The sequence below is a fragment of the Dermacentor silvarum genome, chromosome 2 (genome assembly GCF_013339745.2).
Source record: "Dermacentor silvarum isolate Dsil-2018 chromosome 2, BIME_Dsil_1.4, whole genome shotgun sequence".
NCBI classification, from domain to species: Eukaryota; Metazoa; Arthropoda; class Arachnida; order Ixodida; family Ixodidae; genus Dermacentor; species Dermacentor silvarum.
In genome coordinates this window covers 137,079,817-137,099,043 of record NC_051155.1, presented here as the reverse complement: position 1 = coordinate 137,099,043, position 19,227 = coordinate 137,079,817, and the positions used below count along the sequence as shown (strand labels likewise).

General features: G+C 45.9%; 1 pseudogene; it reads right to left on the bottom strand.

Moving 5' to 3' along the window:
* LOC119440419 (DNA (cytosine-5)-methyltransferase PliMCI-like) overlaps positions 1-19,227 on the bottom strand; it is a 232,638-nt pseudogene that overhangs the window by 116,858 nt on the left and 96,553 nt on the right.

Sequence of the window (19,227 nt, the reverse complement as noted above, 5' to 3'; positions counted from 1 at the left end):
TTCTATACTTTGTGATAGCTTGAAGCAAGGACGTATTATCGCTAGTCACTCGCTTACTCTGTGGACCGTAACAACATTCGTGTGTTGTCGGTGTAGTCGCCGTCACTCATGCTTCGGCACATTTATTCAAGTGTGCGCCCATTCACTTGGGTATTCTTGATACGTTGGCAATAGAGTGGGCGTTAAGTTCGCGTGTGAGTAGAGGTGGATGTGTGCAGATAACGTGCGAGAAACTTGCTATGCCAGTAAGTGGCGCTACTACCTTTTGTAACGAGTGGTACTCATGCTTAATTGGCGACGTTCTGGGGTTTAAGTTCTTTTTTTGGAGGATACCCATACAGCCCTGGTGGATGAGGGATATTTTTTTTTCCTCGATAAAAGCCGTGCATCGCAAAGGACCAGCAACGCAGACAGTACTTATGTAGCAGCAGCCACACAGATTGATTCGAATCCTTAATATGCAAGTCATTATTTTTGCAGCCACCTGCCGCACACGTCTTCCCTCTGTCATTCCGTATTTTGCAGCATTAATCGAGCAGGTACAGTGCGTTAGTGAACACTCAGTTGCATTTCCGACAGCTGATCACACAGTGGCAGGGCAGAAGCAGTAATGGTTTTGTATTAGTGCGCTTTAGCTGAGGCAACGTGCAGCGCGCCGCCGAAAGCCCATCTTGTTCCTCTAGTGCAAATTGCTCCGCGAAAAGGGTCAATAGCAGGAGACAGGCGTATACACGAAAAGGCGTTTTTGGAAATGGACACCAGTTACTGCAGCTTTGGTTTCATACTCAACTCACGTCAAGCTTTTAGGAATTTTTCCGGAAAAAAATTGCACATCAGAAGTGAGTAAATACAGTACAGTACACTTTCACATCTTTCCAGAACCTTAAATTTTCTTTTTGCTCATTTTATGCTAATTTTCTCCCAAACAAGTAGTCACGTTTTACAAAAGGTTGGCGATCATTCAACAACTCAGGCTCAAGTAGGCTTTCTCAAATGAGTGCAATATACCTGCTGATTTTTATAACTTAGATTGATCTTCCTTTCAATTACCTTTCAATTACCTCACTCCAGAAACATCACTTAAGAAAAATGTTTTAGATGTAGCATGCTTCAATAGCGTGGAAGAACAGGCTTTTAGTATGATAACCTTCATCCATTTATTAGAAGCATGTCACTAATTTTCCAACATGGCATTTAATGTTGATGAAGCAACCAATGTGTGACAAAAAAAATTTAACATGCCTAAGACTTCTCTGCATGCAGAAGTGAAGAGCTATCCCTGATGAAAGGCCTCAATTTGAAAGTTCCAGTGCTTTTTTAATCTGTTAGTACTGCACTAGGTGACAATTATGTTTTCCAGCAGCTGCCTTTTGAAAGAGAATCCAGGTTCAAGTACGTTTTTAAAGAAGTGACTGAATGAAAAAGTCAGCAGCAATCGGGTTCGACCTGAAATGAAGTGTCTGAAGTACAAGGCATTTTTTCCTCAGAATGCTTAAAAAACGCTGTTGCATATATCTAGGCTCCTGTCGTTTTCACAGCTAGACTACATGGCTAGACAGGCTAGACATGGCTAGTGCGATTTTCTTTGTTGAAAAAAAAATTTTTTTCAGCAATAATGTGATTAATTAACTACAATGTGCTAATAATTTTTTAATAGATCACTTAAGGCACATGTTGCAATTGCAAAACTGAAGCTGAGCAGTAGTGAAGCCATGTCTACTTAGCAGAAATCCAGAACTAGCACCACTTTCGAGATGTGTGTCCTCAAAATGGGCTAAGAAGTACCTTGGTGTACCAGTTAACAGTTTATAAAAAGCATCACTGTAGCTGTTATGCAAGATCTTGACTAAAATCCACAACACTTTTTAGCAATTGAGGACAGATACATCAAAAGTGGTACTAGTCTTCGGGTTTAGGAAAGGCGGACATCACTTCACTATTGCTCTGCTACAATTTCGCAATTGCACCAAGTGCCCTAAACTGCATCATTGAGCTGTTAGCACATTTTAGGTAATAGTAAAATAAGTGCCAATTTTTTTTGCTGCTAACACCTCTGGCCACACAGCCTAAGAGATGGCAGAGGCCTAGAAATAACAGGCCTTTTTTTAGAAACAGTGTATGATGATGATGATGAATGTGGTGTTTCGTGGCGCAAGGGCAAAGTATGGCCAAAGAGCGCCAGGCCACAGTTAATGAGTTAACAATGAATTAATTAATTATGTAGTTGGTTGTGACATGGCTGTAGAGGGGCCTAAAAACAGTGGCAGTAAAGTCCGTAAACACATGTAATAAAATTATAGAAATGACCAATGAATGTACTTTAAAACAAGAAATACATTGACAAGGGGGGATAAAATGAACTACAATATGTCGTTTGTAGCACTACTGCATTTCCAAGGCCCTTGAAACACAAGGGCATGGAAGCATGGGCGTTACAAAGCGGTCCTATCGCAGCAGCAGCCTCTTGAAAAAGGATGCGCTACGAATGTCTCGTGCCTATCACTTTCAATAGAGCAAAATCATTTAAAAAGTTTAAAACTGATTTGCTATCGAAAAACGGCTCTGGTCCAAGGAACATTGCCGGACTGGCGAGGAATATGCTCTCATTAAGCTGAAGAAAAATACTTTCTACGTAGAAGTTCTGCTTCCTGGCATTCAAGCAAAACATGAAGGACGGTGAGCCTCTCGCCACATTTGCCACAGGTTGGAGGCTCATCACCAGTCAGCAGATAATTGTGGGTACCATACGTGTGCCCTATTCTGAGTCGACAGAACAGGACATCGATGTGCCGTGTTTTCGTTGTGGATGTACACATGCCTAACTGTGGTTTTATTACGAAGAGCTTATTATTAGTTTCAGCTTCCCACAAACGTTGCCAATGGTTTTTTAGCTTCTTGCGTACAAAAGGTTTAAGATCTCCAACTGAGACAGTCATGGTAGAATTAACAGCATCCGATGCAACTGATGTAGCCATTTTGTCGGCAAGCATATTACCTTCTATTTCCCTATGCCCAGGAACCCAGCATACTATCACATGTTTATTGGATGAATAAATAGTGCACAATAGTGAATAAAGTTCAATAAAAACAGGATTCTTGTGATTTTTTAAAGACAGTAAAGCTTTTACAACACTTAAGGAGTCTGTGAATATTATTGTCTTTTGTAGTTCGGATTCCTTGATGTGTTTTACTGCAGTCAGTACTGCATAGGTTTCTACTGTAAAAATACTTGTCTGAGGGTGCAGAATGCCGGACTCAGAGAAGGAAGGACCCAAAGCTGCGTAAGATACGCCGGCATGTGACTTTGCCGCATCCGTGTAAAATTCAGGGCAACAGTACTTTGACTGAAGTTCTAAAAAGTGCATGTGAATGTGTGTCTGTGGAGCATGTTTTGTAACCTCGATAAAAGATGTGTCACATTCTACCACCCGCCACTGCCACGGAGGTAGCAGCTTTGCTGGTGGCATTAGGCGATGTTCAAGCAATGGGACGCCCATTTCACTACTTAGCTTTCCGACACGCAGCGAAAAGGGCTCTCTTGCTGTAAGTCGATTGCGAAACAGTGTGGCAGATGTGGTATTGTTTATGGTCGTGTAACATAGGTGTTCAGGGTTCGAATGCACTTTCAGAAAATAAGTGAAACTAGAGTATGACCTCTGTAAATTAAGAGACCATTCGTTCGATTCCACGTAGAGACTTTGTACGGGACTTGTCCTGAAGGCGCCCGTGGCCAATCGGATGCCTAAATGATGAATCGGATCCAGCATTCTTAATTCGGTTGGCGCAGCAGAGTGATACACCACGGCACCATAATCTAAGCGTGAACGTACTAGGCTCTTGTACAGGTTCAACAAGCACTTTCTGTCGCTGCCCCATGTTGTGTGTGACAGTATTTTGAGAATGTTCATTCTGTTTAGGCATTTAACTTTGAGGTACCTAATGTGGGGAAGGAAGGATAGTTTAGTGTCCAGTATCACACCTAAAAACTTGTGCTCTGCGTTTAGAGGTAGGCGTTGGCCAAGGAGTTCGATAGTGGGCTCAGGCTCAGAGGGCTCAGAGGGCTCAGGCTCAGAGGGCCAGAAACAGTGTACGGCTCAAGAAAAAACACCTATCACATGCTCCGTGCCAAAGTCAATTTCAGACTCTACAATTTACACCTTGCCCTTGAGTTGCTAGGTTTCGAAGAGCGCATTATGCATGTGTGCACACAGACGTCCACATCTGACAACATAGCAACACTTCACATGTCTACCTTGCTACTCACTTTCTTTTAATGGCGACATCTGATACAAGTTGACCTCCCACACTGAATTTATATAAAGTGGTGCAGTGAAGCCATCAGATTGAAAGCAAAACTGAAATGTGGAATGGCATGGCATCCCTGCCGTTTTGCAGCCAGCCTAATCACAACCTGCTGATATAGCTGTCTGAGCAGAACCCCTTGTCTGTGAATATTTTTTCTGTGACCCCACGAAAAACATAAATCAGCGAGGTTATGCTGTAATTATTCCATTGTTGTCCCATTAGTACAACCACAACTGCATAAAATTTCCCTGCGAATGCAGAGTCATTACCTTTTCATCTCCAATCATGACTGCAGAGTAAACCAGAACGGTTCCTGTATCTTCAGGACTGCCGCACCAAGCTATTGTCTTCTTACAGGCTGAGGCGCCCTGCGAGCAATGCACAGTAAGAAAAAACACAATAAGGCATTTACATGTCATTAGTTCAGGCTACTCTCCATGCATCAAAGCAATGAATGTAATATACCAAGGATGTTCACAGATGCATACCTGTCAACCTGTGAGCATTACGATTTTTTTTAAATCCTGAGCACACTAAAATGAAAAGGAGAAGGAGGAGGCTACGGTTCATATACAGTAGAACCCCGCTGTTACGTTCCCGGGTGCTGCGTTTTCCCGGCTGTTACGTCGTTTTCGGCCGGTCCCGGCACAGCTCCCATAGAACCCAATGCATTGGTAACCCCGCTGTTACGTCGCAACTGTGGGACCGTTCCCACATCATATGTTGCGAACTGCCACACCGCGCCGGCCCGAGCGGCCATTTTGACTTTTCATGTCGCTTGGCTTGGTTGCTTGACGATGGCATTGGCCACCCAAAGTGCTGGGGGCGACATTTATTACGTATTTGCGGTTTCCACCAGCAAAAGTATGGCCTTTGATATCCGCTTTTGCTATCTAAAGATGATGTCTATGACGCGTTGCGGCCCTAAAATTGGTTTTGGCTCATAGATGTTCCGTATAAAGTCCAAGGGCGATAACGCCGTCGCCGCGCGCCGTATGCTTTCTCTCGCGCGCGAGACGCAGTCGTCAGCTCCCCTCGCAAGCTTTCACTCGCACATACAGGATACGTGGCCGCGCACCGTATGCTGTATGTGCGAGTGAAAGCGTGCGAGGGAAGCCGCGCGGCCGTATGCTGAATGTGCGAGTGAAAGCGTGCGAGGGGAGCCGACGACCGCGTCTTGCGCGCGAAAGAAAAGCAGGGAGGAAGCGCGCCTCCTTCCGTTGCGCTCGAGGCACCAGCGAGGGAGCGAGGGGGGGGGGATAGCGGGCAGCGTTGTGCTCTGGCATCATACTGCGCGGCGGCACGCGGTCCCGCGGGGCGTATCTTGAAAGCGATCTGCGTGGGGGCAGATTCTATGCAGTGTAGGTGCGTCGGCGGCTCGTGGCTTTGTGTTGAAGCGATAGACAACAGCATGAAGGTCACTTCGCTCGCTTCTGCAGCGGCACTTAACTGCGCGTATCCGCGCTCATCGAGTGTGATGTGTTCATGTTTGCCTGTGGGCGCTGACACCATGTTTGTTAATTAGTTAATAACCGAATGTTTACAAGTTTATACAGACAATAAAACTACTATTCTTACTTTGTATAGCTCATCGCGATCGATACTTCGGCTGTCGGGCGAAACTACTTTTTGTCGCACGTAAGAATTAAAATAATATTGTGTGCAGTTCAACACTACTCCCATTTCTCAATTTTTCCTGTTTCCTGGCTCTTGCATTTCCCGGCTCTTACGGTTTTTGTTTACGGTCCCGTGAAAAACGTAACAGTGGGGTTCTACTGTATATATTTTTTAACATTGCCCCCAGCACGCACCTTCTGTGGTTTGCATAGCACTTTATTGACAATGACTACCTCTTGACACAGCTCACTAGCAGCATCAAACTTGGAACAGCAGATATTGACAAGCAATGCACTGTTTTTATATCAGTGACCTTTTCAGTAACTTTGTTGTTGCTGATTTTGCCTGCTTTAGGAACTTGTCTGAACAAACTTGCTTGGCGCAGGCCGCACTGGTATCCTTCCATGATCAGCAGACTTCCACAGGACTGGATGGATGCCAACAAGAAAACATTTTTTTGCAAATAGAATTTAATTTTTGTAAAACTTGACTGAAACTTAGCGAAATAGTAGAATGAGCCTGAATTCGTAAACTTTAGTTTGGGAGAATTGGCAGGTATGCAGATGTCAGAGGTCAGGTATACATACTGTCTGCAGCCAACCCCTGCATGAAGGGCACATGCGCCGACCTTGTCTCCTGGTCTCGCCAAAACTGCTTTCTCTGACCTCGGACATCTGGGATGCAAATGCCTCATGGAACACATCTTGGACCAGTGGTGTGCAAGTGGCCAGGGTGTCAGTGGGCTGAGAGAAACGCCTCAGAGGTGTGTCTTTGCTGACACTGAAACAAGAGGACGGCAGACAGATTAGCAGTCAATGAGTTGATAAGGATGATAAGGAGTGAGTGATGAGGGGTTATATGGGTCTGATCACGGTTGATAACGGTTCAACACAGATGAATAAGGTGCTAAAGAGCAATAACGGCTTATAATGGTCAGAGCAATTCTGATAAGGTTGATACGGACTGCTAAGGGTTGATAAGGGGCAGATCAAATCCAATAAGGTTGAAAAGGACCGCTAAGGGTTGATAAGGATCGGATCATGCCCGATAAGATTGATAAGAACAGATAAGGGTTGATAAGGATCGGATCAATTCTGATAAGGTTGTTAACGACCTATAAGGGTTTATAAGGGTGGGATCAAGTCTGATAAGGTTGATAAGGGTCAGAGCGATTCTGATAAGGTTGGTAACGAACAATAAGACTTGACGACTGATAAGGATTGATAAGGTCAATAACGGTTGGATCGAGTTTGATAATTTCCATAATAATCAATAAGTGTTGATAAAGGTTCATAATGGTGAGATCAAGCACCAAAACATATTACAAGGCAAATAAAGCACACATTTAATGAACCGTCTACTGCTCCGTCAATCCCAGTAAACAACATACGTCACGTCGTATGCGTGGAGTTGGGCATTTGGCACAATGCATACGCATACTTAGACAACTCCAGTGGAGTTTCTGCATAATCTTTTAATAAGCACAGAAATCTCATTACAGCAATGTGTTTGGATTGATTATATAATTTGAAGCCACACCCACTTGCACAGGACAACTCCTTGCACAGGACACCACAGCCACATGGCATCATGAGTGAACTGGCTAGGTAGCTAACCTCAAGCTGGACAACCCGTGCAGTGCAAAAGCCCTTACTCAAGTCTCTTGATGCGGCACAAGTCGACAAGCCGTTGAAGACATGGGGCCCTGAGTGCGGTGGGTTCATAGTCCGAATCGCGAGCCTCATCGTAGCTGCAAGCATGCTTGGCGACAAATTCTCCGTGTTTTAGCAGCTCCTCTTCCGAGAAGCATTCCTCGTCCCCCAGCTCCGGCACGATTGCATCCTGCGCTCAGACAATACATATTCCAATAGCAAATTAGTAGACAGCTATACGAAGTAAGGATAGTAGCTTTATTGACGGTATAAACTTGTAAACATTGCCAACTAAATTAACAAGCACGATGCCACGTGCACACAAGCAAACATGAACACATCTCGCTCGATGACTGCGGAAACTCGCTGTCAAAACGCTGGAGTGACGAAGCGCGGCAGCAGCAGCGAGCGAATTGACCTTCGTGCTAGTACGCCTCTCACTTCAACGCGAACTAAAAGCGACGAAAACACAGCGCGCGGTGCAGGGGCGTAGCCAGAAATTTTTTTCGGGGGGGGGGGGGGGGGGGGGGGCAAGCTTCTGCTTTCCTCTAGGTCACGTGGTCGATAATAAATAGCGGTAGTGTAAGCAGACTCTAAACATGTATATCAAAGACATGGGACCGCCCCTACCTCCCCCCCCCCTCGCGTGTGCTTGTGAAGATATTAAAAACTAAAGTAAGCTCATTAAATACAGTAAGTACGACAGGTACAGTGGGCGTTTGGAGCAACGGTCTCTCATCGCGCCACTGAATGGACCAGTCTTCGAAAACGCATCATTGACACCGTGCGATCGGAGAAGACATCATTAATTGTTAATTTCCTTTAAGCGTAGATGGCGTCGTCCTCGTCGGGGCGAAGTGCGTTTCACAAGTCGAGGACGGCTATACGCGTGAAAATGTACGTGTGACCAGGCTATACCTACTCCCATAGCAATAACTTGTTCGCTGCTGTCTTTGCGCTAGAAAACTGAAATACGCGCAAAAACGCGTAAGGCTTTTTTTTTTTTTTTTCGAAGCTTTCGTCGCCTCGCTCCCTCATACGAGAGGGTTGCATTTCCTGCGGCAAGTGCATGGGCCGCTGTGTCTTGCGCTGTGTGCGAGCGTGCAGCCGTCATTTGCCTTTACGTCAACAGATTCAGAATTGTACAGAATATTTCACCGCACAGCATACATATGGCATGTGTACGCATTTAAAGTAGTGCGTGCAAGTCATTTCTGCTTCACTTACGCCGGTGCAAACAGGAAGCGGCCTTGTACCTCACAGAATCTCGACTGATTGGTGTACTATAGTGATGCAGGAATGAACTCCGGTATTATTCAGTGCATAGTGCACATAAACAATTTCTCAGGACGCATGAACGCCGACGAGAACTGTCAGCGTCTGCAACAAGAGTTTACTTACGCTGTACTGCGCACAACAGTAATTCATGCTTGTCGGCTGTCTGTTTCGTGCATTCTATTGCGAGTCGGTGGAATTTCACTGCTGTCATCAACCCCTTCGTGTGTACATTCCTGGTTTGGGATTCCACAACAAAACAGCAACTACTAGCCTTCCGTAATTGCTGGTTTGGGATTCAACAACACAACAGTAATTACCAGCCTTCCGTAGGGGCGCAATCGCAAACAAGAGACGTTTCTCGCACAGACTAAGCCTACGTTCACACTTGGAAAGCGGCAAGCGGGCGGAAAGGCCAAAGCGGCCGGAAAATTTTTTCCGCGCCTGTCCAAGTTGTTCACATTTGTTTTGCTACCGCCGCGGCCGCCGCTGCCGTTTTCGTCCAGATCCATCTAGTCTGCGTACGTTTGTCGGCGTGGTGGCGCTCATTATCGCATTATTTCGAGCGGTATGTTCATTCTTTGACCCACGTACCGTCATGAAAAGTGATCATTTTACGCAACTTCGCGTGTCATCTGCGACCTTCGGTAAATTCCTCGTTGGCGTTCCGTAATTCTCCGCACACGGGCGCGGTAGCGCTGAGTCACAGGTTGGTGCCTAGGCGTGATATTTCTTTAATAGCTTTTATTTACAAGTTGTAATAACATTTCATCATTTCGTATTGTCGGCGCCTCCAGGACACCAAAGGGGCAACGGGAACACCACAGCTAAAACCTGGGCTGGCCCTTGTGTTGGAGCTCGCCAAAGCCTGCGCGTCCTACGTGAGACCTACGCTCCCAATCTATCGTCGCGACGAGAAAAGCACCCCGCGACTTCTGCAACATACCGTACACGTGCGAGGAGAATTATGGAGCACCAACGAGGAATCTGCCTAACTATTGTCTGCCATGGAAGTGGAAGAAGAAATGGCTTTTATACTTCTACCTACTTGTTTTCTAGAAATGGACAATGAATAAACGGAAGACGCGGACACCTCGGAAACGGCGGTGGTGGGTTCGCCTGGCTTTGCAAAAGCGCGAGAAGTTTGGTCACGCCAAGGCTTCGTTGCCGCACCTCCGGTCGCGCGACGTTGAATACTATCGCGAGTATTGCTGACAGTACGTTTTAGTGCCACTCTTGTCGTAGAGCAAGGGCTGGTTCTTGATCTCGTCGATCAGCATTACAGCCTACACTTTTGGTGCCATGGTTTTGGTGCCCGGTGCCATTTTACGACCGGGTCCGGTTGTTTACATGCTAGTGTAGCTTCCAGTGAAGCAGAACGACTTTCCGCCGCGTTTCCGTTTCGCCATGGCGAAAAAATCGGCCCGAGACCGATTTGGCTCGCAGCCTGTTTTTCTGCCTGTTTTGCCGCCTAGGCGAGATTTTGCCGCTTCCTACAGCTTCGAGACCAAGTGTGAACGTAGCCTAAAATCCTGCGCGAGCGCGGCCTAACCGGCACCTGAAGGGAAGCGGCGGAAATGTATACCGGAGATTTCGACCACCTGGGGTCTTTAACGTGCAGCCTAAATCTAAGTAAACGGGCGTCGAGCGTTTTCGCCATCATCTAAAATGCGGCTGCCGCATTTGTTGCTTCATTTGTTGCGCATTTGTTGCTTCAGAATGCGGCCGCCACATTCTCGCCCAAAACTTCACAGAGTGTGCAAGCCTTGACAAACACCGTGACAGTTTTTTCCATATGCAGACATGATTCGCTGTAAATTACCAACCCAAACGGAAGCGCCCAGGAATTAAATTGTGATAGTAGCACCGGTTTCATGAATTATGTCAGCACGAAGCGACGAAAACAAAGGGTGGGTTAGTAGGGGGGGGGGGGGTTTGCTGAAAAGATTTCGGGGGGGGGGTTTGAACCCCCCCTACCCCCCCCTGGCTACGCCACTGGCGCGGTGGACTCTCTCCCCATTGCAGATCGCTTTCAAAATAGGGCCAAGGCAATCATATCGTCGCAGAACACAACCTGCTTCAGTCCACTGAAAGCCTTCAGCATTACTTTGCTGCTGAAAATCCTCTCCTTCTGTTTGTGCCAGTCCCGCACGCAAGTTTCGGGTTCTACCCATGATGCAGCCCGATTTCTGTCCGTCTCTGCACACATGATCACTTTCCTTTTAAATGTGACCTCATGATGAACTTGGCACTTCGTGCTGATAGAGCAAACGCAGCAATCGGGAAGACAGACAGTAGACTAATGCCTAAGCACACGTACTACAGCACATGGAGGAAGCTATGGCAGCTAGGCTCGAAGCACATACGAGGCGGCCATCTTTAACCCTTTGAAGGTTTTTGCCGTATCTGTACGGCGGCGGTTTTCTGTCCCGCAAGGTCTTTGCCGTACGGGTACGGTTTCGATCCTCCGTTTGAAATTTCGCGCCATAATGACGATTAAAGAGAAACTGAGACTTCCACCCAAATGTAGCAATTCGCTACTATGGAAACCCAACCGGGTTCCTCGAAAGAAAACTTCGCAGTTGAAGAAAAATTCGTCCTGGTCCGGGACTCGAACCCGGGACCACCGCCTTTCCGGGGCAGCCGCTCTACCATCTGAGCTAACCAGGCGGCTAGCAGATGGCAGCGCGAAGTCGAATTTGTCGACAACTCGAAGCAAAGGCAAGTATATGATGTAATAGTTCAGCGGAAATCCGCTAGGTGGAGATAAGTAATTAAAGAGAAACTGAGACTTCCACCCAAATGTAGCAATTCGCTACTATGGAAACCCAACCGGGTTCCTCGAAAGAAAACTTCGCAGTTGAAGAAAAATTCGTCCTGGTCCGGGACTCGAACCCGGGACCACCGCCTTTCCGGGGCAGCCGCTCTACCATCTGAGCTAACCAGGCGGCTAGCAGATGGCAGCGCGAAGTCGAATTTGTCGACAACTCGAAGCAAAGGCAAGTATATGATGTAATAGTTCAGCGGAAATCCGCTAGGTGGAGATAAGTAATTAAAGAGAAACTGAGACTTCCACCCAAATGTAGCAATTCGCTACTATGGAAACCCAACCGGGTTCCTCGAAAGAAAACTTCGCAGTTGAAGAAAAATTCGTCCTGGTCCGGGACTCGAACCCGGGACATTTGGGTGGAAGTCTCAGTTTCTCTTTAATTACTTATCTCCACCTAGCGGATTTCCGCTGAACTATTACATCATATACTTGCCTTTGCTTCGAGTTGTCGACAAATTCGACTTCGCGCTGCCATCTGCTAGCCGCCTGGTTAGCTCAGATGGTAGAGCGGCTGCCCCGGAAAGGCGGTGGTCCCGGGTTCGAGTCCCGGACCAGGACGAATTTTTCTTCAACTGCGAAGTTTTCTTTCGAGGAACCCGGTTGGGTTTCCATAGTAGCGAATTGCTACATTTGGGTGGAAGTCTCAGTTTCTCTTTAATTACTTATCTCCACCTAGCGGATTTCCGCTGAACTATTACATCATATACTTGCCTTTGCTTCGAGTTGTCGACAAATTCGACTTCGCGCTGCCATCTGCTAGCCGCCTGGTTAGCTCAGATGGTAGAGCGGCTGCCCCGGAAAGGCGGTGGTCCCGGGTTCGAGTCCCGGACCAGGACGAATTTTCTTCAACTGCGAAGTTTTCTTTCGAGGAACCCGGTTGGGTTTCCATAGTAGCGAATTGCTACATTTGGGTGGAAGTCTCAGTTTCTCTTTAATTACTTATCTCCACCTAGCGGATTTCCGCTGAACTATTACATCACATAATGACGATGCATGCTTACCGGGAGGTGCTGCCACCTTTTAGGACTTACAAGAAGCGTTTGACATTTGTGCTACCTTCTTGCGGAGATAAACAGAACTGATTTCTAGTTTCAGCGCGTGCGTCGCGCAGACCGCGGCGACACCCCTTTCGCGGTTTCGGTTTCGCCGCGTGATCGCAACGGAGGCGCTCGAAACGTTTGAAGGGGCGGCGGAAGTTGATTTCTACCTTTATTGGCGCTGCTCTTAGCTTGTTTATCACCGTCGCTCACGAGGTATTCTCCCTCTCTGCGGCAACGCGCTTGCGGTTCCACCGCGTGATCGCAACGGAGGCGCGCGAAACGCGAGTTTTCTCTCCGTCGGCACTGTCTTGCAGTGGCGCTGAAGTTGATTTCTATCTTGATTGGCGCTGTCTTAGCTTGTTTATTAGCGCCGCTCACGAGGTATCCTCGCTCTCTTCGTCAACGCGCTTACGCGGTTTCGGTTGCGCCGCGTGATCGCAACGGAGGCGCGCCAGACGTGAGTTTTCTCTCTGTCGGCACTCTCTTGCAGGGGCGGCGGAAGTTGATTTCTATCTTGATTGGCGCTCTTAGCTTGTTTATCAGCGCCGATCACGAGGTATTCTCGCTTTCTGCGGCAACGCGCTTACGCGGTTTCGGTTCCGCCGAATGATCGCAACGGAGGCGCGCGAAACGTGAATTTTCTCTTTGTCGGCACTCTCTTGCAGATGCGGCGGAAGCTGATTTCTACCTTGATTGGCGCTGCTCTTTGATTGGCGCTACCTTGATTTGCGCGATAAGGCGCTGTGCGTAGAACCGTGTTTCAAGGAATACGCCACTGATATATTATGGAACATTTGGAGTTCCGAGTGATGCCGACATCAAAATACTGTTTCTAATTTTTTTTCACTATTTATTCCCGACTTTATACATTTTGTACATTCAATATCCACAATAAACTAATTTGACCATCTGGGAAAGTTTTTTTCAAAATAATGCGACCTTCAAAGGGTTAAATGCTGATGGCGATATGGTAACGCAGATTTAGGGTCGTACTTGATTGAAATGCACACGCAATTTTTGGACCCGTTTTATCGGAAAAAAAGTCCGCGTTAGATTCAAGTAAATACGGTATTTAATCGCAGCAACAATTACCTGCCGCATGATCGAATCCCGGCCACGGCGGCCGCATTTTGATGGAGGCAAATACAAAAACGCCTGTCTGCTTGCGTTGTAGTGCACGTTGGAGAACCCCAGGTTGTCAAAATTAATCCACAGCCTTCCACTACGGCATGCCTCATAATGAGAACTGGTTTTGGCACATAAAAACCCAGAAAGAAGAATTACCTGCACCACAGACAAATTGAAATATCTATGAAGTTTGTTCACAAAACAGAGGCCGATATTTCGGCTGCCGTTACACAGAAGTACAGACGGCTGGACGAGTTTGTACTGGTTCACATTAACTGCGGAACAACACGGGGACTAAGATAGAACAGAAAGAAAGTGTTCTGAAAAAAGTAGAAGCACCCAGTATGCATAGTGATGACGGTTGCCAGATCAAACACTAAGAATGGTAAAAGTTGTGTAAGACTGGCATCATTACCAAGTGCCGTTAAGTTGTGGCAAGTCATACATCGGCCAAAGCGGTCGCTGTAGTAACACTAGGCTTAAGGAGCATAAGTTGGCCTTCTGCAACTCATCCCACACCTATTTAGTTGGTCATTGTAGTTCTTGCGGCTGTAACCCTTTGCTAACAAACACGCGCATCCTTTCGACTGACAAACAAAAAATTAACAAGGAAATCATAAAGGCATTTCATATCAGAAACATGGGTGATGCATGGGTCAGTCAGCCTTCCATCACATTGTCAGATAAGACTTTCCTTCTTGCCCAGCACATGTTGCAATGCCCATTGAAGTTCCTTAACAATTGCGTAACTTCGGCCTTTTCAAGGGCTGATAGCAATTCTTTTTCATTTAGTTTTTCAGTTCCACCACCAGGGTGGTCCCGTAATGATGAAGTACTTAAGTTTAACATTTTTCTGAAATAAACCAATTGAGAGCTTGCGCTTGGGTCGTATGTTGTTCTTTGTTAGTCAACGTGTTGCTGCGCCGTTAGGTAATATGAATATGCCATTATACATTGGTTCTATAAATTGGTGTCACTGCTGTGTACAAGTCCAAAAAATTGGCAAGTTACTGTATTAGCATTGCAGTCGATTTCCGTTAATTTAACGCCGATGGGACCGATGAAACTGATCTATTTACTCAGCAGGTCAAATTAAACAAGATGCAGAAACACACCACCAATTCATTTGGCAGTAGTACAGTCAAACCTCGGTATAACGAAGTTGTACTTGCAGCAAAGAACTTGGTTATATCGCAAATTTCGTTAATTCGAGGTTTCATTAATTTAATGGAAGTAAGATTGGGAAATAAAAATAGTTTGTTACATCGCAAATTTTGTTAAATCAAGGTTCGTTATATCGAGGTTTGACTGTATTTTCCATATTCTAAAAATCCCTGAATTGAAATTACATTAAAGCTCCTAAAAAAAAAATAGAAATCTAACACGCACCCGATTTTTTAGAAAGAAAAATGGGCAAGGGTCTAATATGTGTTGCATAAAGGCAGCCGGTTTCCCAAAGTCAGCTTCACCGCAATACAGCTACGGTTATTGCTTCAAAATCCTCCTAGGGCAGGCCGAAAATACAGTCGAAACCACTTATAATGATACTGCTTTTAACAATATATCGGATATAACAATGAGCAGTCAATGCACCGCCCACTCTAGTATGTTTTCTACAGTAAAATAAACTACCCACTACAATGCTCCCAAACAGCGTTATTGGTTATGACAATAAATCTGGTTACAGGGTGTGTAGAAATGCAAAACCCTCTAAAAAAAAATTTTTAAACGCAACCCGCTTTTCCACACCTACAATTGTGCCACACACCCCGCATATAACGCCTTCATCGCATCACCTCCTTGTGCACCGCTCTCTCATCTTCCTTCTACTCTCTCACCGACATCGGAGGGGTGGAATGCAGACGGGAGAGGGGCGACGAAGGTGTGCCGCTCGTGTTTTTTAATCTCTTCCTGGATATTGCATTTCTCTTCTTTTCGGCGTAGACACCCACTATGCAGATTTAATTGTTATAGCCAATAATACAGCACGGGAACCTTGCAATAAGCAGTTTATTTTACCCCAACACACACACAGTGCAGCAGCTGTTCATTGTTACATTCAGGTATTGTTAAAACCAGAAATGCTATAAATGGGTTCGACTGCCCTTCTTTCGTCTCAGTTAAATGCATATCCACTCTGCTTTTTTCGTGCAACCCAGCTAGAACAATTATCGATTTTAACGGGATTTTCTTGGCACTTGATTATAGTTATAAGTAGGTTCGCCTGTAGGCATTTTCGACGGGAGATAATGTATGTTCAACACATTCACTGTCCCCTAAGCTCTGCCGTGACGGACGCTGCCACTAAAGAGGTCACTATGAGGGTAACGATAGGGGTCAGGTGCATGTGTGCTGACTGGTAAAGTTCCAATTACCTGGCAACGACTAATTTCAGGCGCAATAACGAAATTTTAGGCCCATAGAAAGAAATACTATAACGCCTGCTGGGACGGAATCCAGGACGGTCCTGGCGGGAATTAAATTCACCGGAGTCGAGTTAGCATAAGTCTACTGTATTTTGTAATCAAATTAACACTATATTAGATGCAAATGAAAAATCACAAGGTTATAGGTGTCAATATGACAATCGCATACAAGATCTAAAAGTTGGGCATTTTACGATAAAATCAAAAATTTTGCAGGTATGCCACTGTCAGTGTGCACATCAACATGTTGACACAACAGGCTGCTACTCTTCTACTAGGATGTTAAGCACAAATGAAAGTACAGTCCAACTTTGTTATAATGAAATCACATTCGACACAAAGATGGCTTCCTTATATCTGATATACAATATAAGTGTACATACTGATAACGATGAAAAAAAATTGCAATCAGGTTTATATGAAAGCAACACAAGCATAGTTTGTTATATTGGCACTGTAAACATTCTTTTTGAAGCTGCAATGATGCCTGCTTTCTTTCGTCTCTTTTTTCCTATAACTACGCTCTTGATAAGACAGGCAAAACACTTACTTGTTAGGAACACTCACCTGAATAACTTTCACAAGATTTTCATAGCTACAGTTGGGGTCCCCATTGACAGCATTAACCACCAACTTTGTGAGATGCATCTTGCGACGCAGTGGCTTCATAAAATCAGCATAGGCCTCGTGCTCATTGGAGATGTAGTAGTCAGCAGAATCTGTGAAGATAAGAAGTCCTGCATACTTCAAGTGGCCCTTTAATAATTCGCAGACATTTTTCTCGCTAAATCTTTGCTGAGGTGCTGCCAAAATACTCGACAGAACCTGCATTAAAGGTGGGATACATTGAAGCAAGTGAACTTGATTTGCAGTTAAATGGTGCGTCAAAAGCAGTTTCTCATCCATATCCAATTTTTTTCCTGCCATTGAAGCTATACATCTTTAAAAAAGAAAGAAAGAAGAATTTCTATTTATTTGAGACTTTGACTATTGCTTCTTCCATCCATCCCATTATACCTTCTGTACCTGCATACTGTTTTCAGCCTGCAGACATTTTGCAGCTAGGTTTTCTGTTAACTTGCTGTCAAATTGTGCAAAGGAGCATTACTACTGGCACTTCTTTGAATCACTGTTCCATTATAGTACATGTCTCATTGTTACTGAGATTTCTGAGTATTAATATGTGCATATGAATAAATATAAAAGCTCATACGCCATTAGTGTTGCGAGCATATATTTTCTTCTGTATGTCGACGCAGAAATGTAAAATTAGTACTCCAGATGAAACCCACTTGTCTTAGCCAAACAAACTTTCACGACCAAGACACATAATTTTTGCAGCGAAGCTGTCTATGGCTAGGGTTCTATCCATTTTTCAAGTCTGTCAACAGATCTGTGTGTGCAAAAACATCACTCCCGAATTTGATGCAAAATCGCTTCATTCTATGCAAAAAGCTTACACGTCTCATAACTTGGATATGCATTTTCAGTAGATTAGCTATCCATAGACACCATTTTCAAAATCAGTAGACGCTCAGGTATATCTTCCTGAGCGTCTCTATAAGGGTTCTCAAAAAATTTGCCGCTGTGCGACCCGCGTAAGCCATGTGTATGCTCCCACCGCCCGCCCACTGTCGTTCCAAGCGCTTGCTTGCGTGCCTAGTTTCCTTCCGCTCTCCCGGCGTGGCGGTCCCATCATGCGTATCTAGTTTCCTCTGGCTCCCCAAGGTGGCGATCGTCTTTCATGTGAATGTATGCCGCCAATCAAGACCACCAATAAAAATAACAGTCTGTGTGCCTGTGTCTTTCTTCGGGATGACCGCCGTCACCGCTCTTTGCTCCTACCTTTGATCTAAATTCTGTGTCACCTGTATGTCGTGTGCTAAACTGCTTCACTGGTGATCCACCTTCACTGTAGTGCAGGGGTTCTCAGGTACGTTCAATCCCAGGGAACCCTGCTAAGCTCCATAAAGTGCCAAGGAAACCCCCCCCCCCCCCCCCGCCGAATTAACCGAATGTCGTATTATCGAGGGTATCAAGAAAACAACAAACAAATGCTGCACTACGTCAACACGCTTTTATTTACTCAATGAATCGTCAAATCTTGTTTCTATTTAGCACAAGACCAGTGCGGAAGCTGAAATTCTCTTCATCTCATGACTGATTAGCGCTAGCAACGGCGAAGGCCTCGCGACATCCTTCGCGGCGCGCGTTTTCATCTGAGACGCGCTTTGCACCAACGGGCGCACATCCCGATTATTTTTTCGCCACTCAGCTGCTCGCCAACAAATTGTCCGTCCATCGCGATGTAGCCGGTGCTTTTTATCTTCGACAGCTTTGCACTGAGTAAAAGCGAAACTACTGCTTGCCGCAACCGCTGTCGACGAAACCGCGGCCGCTATCGACGCGATCATGGACGGCGACCTTGTGGTTCAGAAGGCAGGCGGCTGACAGATGCACCAAGTCAAAACGAAGCTACCTTTCGCTGCAAGAAGTGCGGACGAAACTGCGGTCGCTATCGACGCTGCCATGGGAGGCGACTACGCAGTTGTGAAGGCACGCAGCCGACGCGCGTATCGAGTGAAAATGAAACTATTTGCCGCAACCGCTGCGGACGAAACTGCAGTGGTTATCGACGCGATCAGAGATCGCGACTACGCACTTACGGAGGCACGCGACTAGCCGCGAACGCGGTGTTACGCGTGGCGATAAACGCAAGAATAGAGGCTTTAAAGGCATAATTAGGCACGAAGCGCTTCGGCGTTGCTGTCAGTCACGTGCCGCTTACGATTGCTGCTGCGGACCACGGTGCAAGCTGAGGACCACGGCAATGCGGACTGCGCCGCTTCGTTTGGGTTGGACGCTACGCCGTTCTTGCTCTTCTGCGGCGCGCATTTGCGGTGCTCCGCGGTTTTTTTTTTTTTTTTTTTTGTTTTTTGTTTCCCTCGGCACCC